Consider the following 8,403-nt stretch of genomic DNA (forward strand, 5'->3'; position numbering starts at 1 on the left):
AAATAGACACTACATTTCTGTCTAACCCATGAATATGCATACAAAAAGTCCTAACTAGGCTATTCCTAAGTTGAATCTGGTGAGATATTAAAATACAATAAAAAATGACCAAGGAAGGCTTATCCCAGGATTATATCAACATTATGGTTCAACATTAATAAAATAAAAATGCAATTTAGCACCTTAATAAGCTAAAGATAAAAAATAAAAGCCTCATTTGTAGGAAAACACTTCCTTAACTGGATGAAGGATATCCTCAGAAACCTCTGGCTGCTATCACACTTGCTGGGAAGCATTAGAACTCTCTCGCAAGAGAGCCACAAGAATGCCTGTAAGGGACAACTACAGAAAAGTACTATTCACTAGGTTCCAGCCAAGACAGGAGGAATGAGCAATAAAGGATACCAGGATGGGAGTTGAAAAGACAACAATTTCTTTACTTGTGGACAATATGATTCTCTAGCATATCTAAAAGCCCCGACAACCGAAGCAATGAGACAATGTTAAAATATTTAAGAGAGTTCAATTAGATTATCAGATAAATCACCAAATTTCAAAAACAAATCTTTTCTCAACTCTAAAAATAAACAATTAGAAAATGTAATGGGGGTAAGGGGAGACTGCATTTAAAAAGAGCAACAAAAACTATTTTTTAAAAAAATGACTATGAACCAATAAAACTAAAAATAAAGCTAATAGAAACATGCAAGACATGGATGAAAATGATAAAACTTTATTCAGAGCCATGAATGAAGTCTGAATAAAAAGAGCAGTCCTGACCCTAGAGAGCAAAAACAATACTGTGAAACTTCCAGTTATCTCCATATTGATCTCTATCTACATTTATTGCTCAAAGACTCAATTGATGAATTTGCCCTAAACTTCAGCCTGAAGAGAAGGTGAGCAAGAACAGCCAAGACATTTGGAAAAACAAATGAAATTTTTTAAACAGATGAAAATTTACAACAAAACTACAAAAATCAAAATAATGTGGCTCTGACAAAGACAGATGGACAAATGGAACAGAATAGAGAACTCAGTTTTAAACCCTCATGGAAATGGTCAAGGGAATTTTAGCAAGGATGCAAAAACCAGTTGGAAATGGAGTCTTTTCTGCCAATAGTTTTGTGAAAACTAGATATACACACCTGCAAAAAAAAAAAAAGAGAAAACTTTACCTTAATTATATACAAAATTTATTCAAATTTGATCAAAGACCAAAACACAGAAGCTAAAATTATAAAACTCTTAGAAGAAAACAGAAAAGAAAATCTTCATAGCATTGAATTTGGTAAGGATTTCATGATTATGACATTAAAAAATAGAGACACCAAAATAAAAATGTAGGTTAGACTTTATTAAAATTTAAAACTTGTGTGCATCAAAGGATAGTAACAGAGTAAAAAGCCAACCCTCAGAATGGGAAAAAGAAATTGCAAATCATATATCTAATAAGGGATTGCTATTCATAATATAAAAGAACTCCTATTACTCAGTACCAAAAAAACAACTTGATATAGACAAAGGACTTGAATAGACATTTTCCAAAGACATACAAATAGCCAATAAGCTAAAAATATGTTCAACCTCACAAATAATTAGAGAAATGCAAATCAAAACCATTGTATCATCCCCCACACACATACACACACAAAGTTGTTATAAAAGAAATAAGTGTTAGGATGTGGAGAAGTTAGAATACTTGTAATTGCTGATACAACTATAAAATTGTACAGCTGCTGCTATAGGAAGTCTTGTGATAATTCTTCCCCCCCCCCAAAAAAAATGATGTGTGAAACTACTATATGATCCAGAAATTCCCTTTCTGAGTATTGCCCAAAAGAACTGAAAATAGATTTGAATTGGTATTTGCACACCCACATGCCTCTCAATATCATTCACAGTAGCCAAAATGTAAGCAGCCCAAACTGCATGAACAGATGAGTGGACAGTGATATATATGTTATACTGTTTAGATTTATCATAGAAGGAAATGCTGACACATGCTGCAATGTAGGTGAACCTTGAAGAGACCATGCTAAGTGAAATCAACCAACCACTAAAGGACAAATCTTGTACATCTCCACTTAGATGAGATGCCTAGTGTGATTCATGAGTGAATTTGTACAGTCAGATCGTAGACTGGTGGCTGCCAGTTGGTGGAGGAAGGAACAAATAGCCACTCTTTTTTTTCTTAGTTGTTGAAGATTTTTGTTTTATTTATTTGTTTGTTTGTTTGTTTGTTTATGGTGCTGAGAATGGAACCCAGTGCCTCCCACATGCTAGGCAAACACTGTACCATTGAGCCCCAGCCCCAGCCCCAGCCCCAAATAGCTACTCTTTAATTGATACAATTTTGGCTATAGAAGCCAAGAATGTTCTGGAGATGGATGGTGATAATGGTTGCACTGCCATGTGAATGTACTAAATGCTATTGAACTGTACACTTAAAAATGCAAATGGTAAATTTTACATTAGGCATCCTCTACCACAATAAAAACAATAGCAACTGCGTTTATTAGATACCAAAATTTATTATGATGCCAGTTAGCACCCTTTCCAAAAATGTCTCCAGACATTGCCAAGTGTCCCCTAGGTGACACAATTGCTTTGATCAAAGACCTAAACAGAGAAGCTAAAATTATGAAGCTATATAAAATTTAAAAACTTTATAAAATTATAAAACTATTTGAGAACCACTGCTCAAACCCCAGGATGAGAGGTCTTGACAGTGTACATATGTATGGTGATTTACATTTGCAAACTTTTACCCAATTACTTAAGCAACTGTTGAGTCTCTATAAATACACACAAAGACACCAAACATCCCAGAAAAGCACAAAATACACAAAAGCATTCCAGGTTATTTTGTTCCATTATTTCACATCTTATCTTTAGAAATAAAATCTTTAAAGAGGTAAATCACGGGGCTGGGGATGTGGCTCAAGTGGTAGCGCGCTCACCTGGCATGCGTGCGGCCCGGGTTCGATCCTCAGCACCACATACAGACAAAGATGCTGTGTCCGCCAAATACTGAAAAATAAATATTAAAGTTCTCTCTCTCTCTCTCTCTCTCTCTCCCTCTTTAAAAAAAAAAAAGAGGTAAATCACATTCTTTTGATTAATAATGAGAATAGAACCCCATTGTCTCTTGGAAGCCCCTAATCTGCTTCTAGGATATGAGAGGAGCCTGCTGCTAGTTACCTGGAAGGGAAACCTTGCTCAGCCATTAAATCTATTGGGATTGTGAACAGAGATCAGGTTAAGAAAGAAAATATGCATGAATCCTGAACCTCAATGTTAACATGTAGTGCACACACAGGCTTCATAGAAGGTTTCCTTGCCCTAGGCTAAATCTTCAGAAATCCTAGAAGATTTTAAAATGATAAAGTCCTCACTTTTGAGGCTTCACACCATATAACAAACAACATAAAAAAAAAAAGAGACAGCTAACGCACAATTTATAAAGGCCCTCTGCATACCATTTTTTTCTTTTTCATTTATTTCTTACATACATGACAATAGTGGAGTGCATTACATTCATAATTATTCATTCACAGCACAATTTCCAATGTGTTGGTTTTTTTTTTTTTTTAAATCATAAAACACAGGGTATTTTTATCAAGAGAGCCGCAAGTGCTCTGGCTCTAATACCTCCTCCAAGAATCTAGAACAAGTGTTTCTTAGAGCCACTGCCCTGTATTGATGGGAAACAGTCAAGAGCTATGAACTTTATGGAGCTGCGGACCAGAGGTGAGGGGAGAAGTTGGGCAACTATCTGAAATGGAGAATGGTGATAAGGTCAAGGCCCCACTTACGGGAAGTCACAAGTTGTTTTTAAGCCCTGCGTGGCAGCTGTTTTAGTTTTAAAGATTTGTTGAAATGGACATTATTTACACCATGTTCATACAAAAACACAAGAAGTGTTTACCCAGCACCTGTGGCAGATGTTGACGGGGGAAAAACTGAGCTCACATAACCTCAAGAATCACAAGCATGCCAACCTTTCCCTGAAGAATACCTGTCCTTGTGGTAAGTCCAGCCTCCCATTCCATGCTGGATCTCTTATCATGAGTTGAACCTTGATGCACTGTCTCTTAACCCACCTTTGGCTCTGAAACTGTCAGGTCTTACAAGCTAAATAGGTTCCATGGCAGTCAGTGTCTGCATGGACATGCTCCAAGGAAAATCAGAGTGTGGTCTTAGAAAGCAGTGACTCAGAAAGAGGTGTGTGAGCCTCTGCTGGTTCAGAACCCAAGTTCCTGGCTACCGAGAGGGAGAAGGGAAAACCAGGGCTGCTGATAGTATCTGGACAAACAATTCATTTCAATGGGATATTCCCAAAGTGTGTCCCCTTCAAGATAATTCGTGGACACTTGAAACCTTAGTGTTTGTAATAATATTGTCTGTCCTGCCATAAAATGGTGATTCACCTACTGTGTTCTTTGGACTCACATGTGAAACATCTTTCATCCCATTCACCAAGTAAATTTTGATTGGTAGGTCTGGCTGATTTTGCTCTGTTCATTACAAATTAAGAGTAGGAGAGTGTTATATGTCCTTTGTGAATGGGAGAGACAGTAGGTGTGCAAAAGTGGCTTGGCCAAGCCAAAGTGGCCTACAGCTCTACACATTTGAGGGTCATTCTCCAAAGCAATGGAATTCACAGGGTAATAGCATCAAGAGCTCTTTCTGTGATCCATGAACCCTTCTGGTAACAAGATAATGTGACTTGACACATGATACCGTATCACCATGAAAATATAGTGAGCACAGATTAGTTGACATTTTCACAGTCTTTGGCAGTGACTGAAAGAGTCAGAGGACTTCCCAGGTACATCAAAACACATATTATCATCATCAAAGATGGCTTATTAGTTAATGATAGAGAATCCATAACTAATAAAACTTTTCTTTCCAGACTCTGTTTCAGAGGTAGTCCCCCTCCGTGAGCCTCCCTGTTCAGAATCCTCCTCCTATTAAGGAAATCACTTACACCATGTCCTAATAAGGAAAATAACTATTCAAAGAGGCTTATTGAAGCATGGTAAGGAAGACTTTATTCAGGACCATCGCATCAGGGTGGATCACAGCAATGGGATCTGCAGCAGGGAGAGGAACTCAACTCTAAACACGGCGTGGGCAATTATGAACTGAGGAAAAGGGTGGGGGATCAGTGGATGGAAAATTACTGAAAGTTGGAATGGGGGTAAAAGGAATTCTTGCTAAACCAACCCAACAGGATTCTTGCTGAAGGATGGCCAGGGTGATCAGACATTGCCTGGGGCTGGTGGAGGGTAAGGGACGTGATCAGGTATATGTGTGGTGGGGGGTTCTTGCCAAACTGACTTAGCAGCATTCTTGCTAACACTGGACTTTTCAGACAAAAGTGCACTGATGTGCCTAGAAGAAGTCTCAGGAGATTAAGTTTTAATGGAGCAAAGAACCCGTCCATCCCAGCAAGCCCACGCCCATTGAGGAGAATGTCGTTCTCATGACATCAAGCCCAGCTTTCTTCCATGGAACCTGGTAGCAGCTTGGGCTCATTTCTAATGTGCCATAGACTAAAGCTCAGGAAACACTTGGTTTGAAAAAGAGATTAGAGCTGGAGAGGATTTTTAGAATCATTCCTAACTCTATCAGCTTATATGTAAGGAACCGAAGGGGAAAGGATCCAAATTCACCAGCTCCTTGATCTGAAGCCAAGACTAAAATTCCAGTGTCCTGGATCCCAGAGCTTGTGCAAACTACATTACATCTACTGGATGGTCATGGAGGAATTACGCACTCGAAGGCAGAGAGGGAAGGACTTATGCAACAATCCTCCTTTTAAACCTTCAGTGGTCTCGATATAGACATCTTTCCAAATGATCATTCCTCCTTCCCTGACTTAGTTTCTGCATCAGTCAGTTGTGGCTATTTCCTTTTTGCAGACTTGGGGACTATTTTTCCTCTGTGTGCAATGGGGATGGGGATGGGCGGGTGATAAAGTAGAACAACTGCCCTTTCAGGAAGCTATTTCACACAAGTCACACTGAAAGAAAAAAACATCTGTTGACTCATACACTTAATGAGTGGCTTATCTTCAGCCAGATTTAAAATAATATTTGTTTCGCTGCATTATAAAGAAGTATCAATTAAAAAAAATTTTTGAAGGAACTAACCAAGACCCTCATTAGAGTTTGGACAATCCCCAAAATTGTAAATACAAATTTAGATTTCTAATAACTGAAGTAAAGGTAGGCATAAAATTGTCCAAAAATTGTTTTCGAAGGAAGTTGGTGGGTGACGGGAAGGTGGCTTTGGCTCTATAGGTCTATAAAGCTCTCAATATGACTAAGAAAAGTGACTGCACTTTCCCCTCACATTTTGTTGTTTCCCTTTTCAGATTTCTTGTGATAGTCTTTGGAATTTGATTACTTTGACAAAATTGCTGGGAGAAAGGGTATAGAGTCCTGTACAATCTCATGGAGGGCCCTGAACACCGAGGTTCAAATTAGTAATGCACAACTGATCCTAAGTTATGGAGTAATGACCTTGGTCACCACGTCTTTGCTGGGTTGTTTGTTTGTTTGTTTGTTTGTCTTGCATCAAACCTCTCACCTGCTGGAGGTAGAAGTCACAGGCAAAGTTGGTTGCCACTCAAGAACAGGAATTCTTGCTAAACCATTTCTGTTCAAAATGATAAGGTAGAGAACATGTAGCCAAATGAAATTATCCAAGTGGCAGATCTGTATTTGAATATAGCCCTCCATACTGGCTCTGAAAGAAGGTGTCAGGTGATACCTTTCAAGGTCTTCATGTCTTTGTCTTTTACGTATATTTCCATCAGTTGATCTTCTGGACTTATTTTCAGGTTGACCCAGAGATGAGTTACAACCCCAAACAAATTGCAACCTGAAGAAGAGAGTAAAGCTACATGGGAAAATAAAAGAAAAAAAGAGAAAGCAAGAGAAGATCCGTATCCTTCATAGGCCAGGAAAAATATTGAGTCAAATTACATCTCGTGAATTATTTACACTATTTCTCTTTGCTAAATCTAAGCAAACATTCCACTTGCCTCAAATCTACTCCAGGAGTTTTAACTGTTTATTGTAAAATCAAATGAACAATCGTTCCTTCATAAAACATTCAGCTATATGTTTAGCACTAACAAATATCGCACATATATTATGAATGCTTCCTTATTATAAAGCTAAACACTCGGTGCATGAAACTTTAAGCTCTGTATTCCAAATCATTATGAACAAGATGTTTCCTCTCAGGCAATTTATTCTGGTGATGTGGAACCTTTGAATAAATAGTGACGCTAGTGTTTTTAATAGCTGTTTCCCACCACATCTTGCAAAGGAGACATTAACAAGGGCTGAATTCATAACTCATCATTGTACAAGTCCCAGATTTAACAACATTTATGGTGAACTATAAATTATTTTATATGCGAATGTTCTGCCACTTGGATAATTTCATTTGGCTACATGTTCTCCACCTTATCATTTTGAACAGAAAAGATATCCTGTCTAGGAAACATTCCCAATAATGATGGGATAGTCTAATAGAGCCACTTCAGAAGACGGGATGGCACATGTCTGTAATAATTTAACCAAGCTTTTTAAATTCTGTCTTTGATAAAATGTGTTTCTGAGATAACAGTGACAATAACACTATGCTAAATACTCATTTTTTTCCTTCCTTCTTCCTTTCTAGTCCCTTTGATCTACCTGGATTGCAATTTAGCAATAACCCAGTCTTGCTTTATGCTATGCTCCAAATGGTTGTTAATATCATGAAAGACTATCTGTTCTTCTGGTTAAAAGAGTCACTATGCAATTTCTTTTCTGATCTCAAAAAAAGTCCTCTAACAAGAGATCACTATATTTTTACCAGTTTTTACTAAATGATGGGAATAAATTGTACTTTATAAATCTCTCTATATTATGAAGTCCTTAATGGGGAAATATAACATTTGTATTTTTTAAATTAATGCCTGTAGTGTATTTTTGTTCTCACAAAATGTTTGTCTCTTTCCTAGGTGTAAAGGATTGCTTACAGTCATAGCAGGTTGTATTGGAAGACACAGTACAGACAGTTAGGTCAAGACAGCCTTTAGCAGGGAAAGCTTTGAAAGCACACACGCTAAACTCCCTGCCCGTGGCCTCAAGCTGAGCCGGGTGTATGGATGTGTAGGTGGTGGTGGTTGGGGCCAATCTTTGTTTTTTCAGCCTCAGAGATATATATTTTTTTGCTCTAGGACTAAGAACGGCCTTTCCAAGCAGTTCACAAAATTCAAAAACATAAGGGAAATGAATCATTTAACAACATAAAAGTTAGAAATGAATACAAACTTAATGAAAACACCATAAAAAGTCAAAGCCAAAAGAAAAATGTCAGACTGAAGAGAAT

The sequence above is a fragment of the Urocitellus parryii genome, chromosome 13, assembly GCF_045843805.1.
Source record: "Urocitellus parryii isolate mUroPar1 chromosome 13, mUroPar1.hap1, whole genome shotgun sequence".
Taxonomy (NCBI): Eukaryota; Metazoa; Chordata; class Mammalia; order Rodentia; family Sciuridae; genus Urocitellus; species Urocitellus parryii.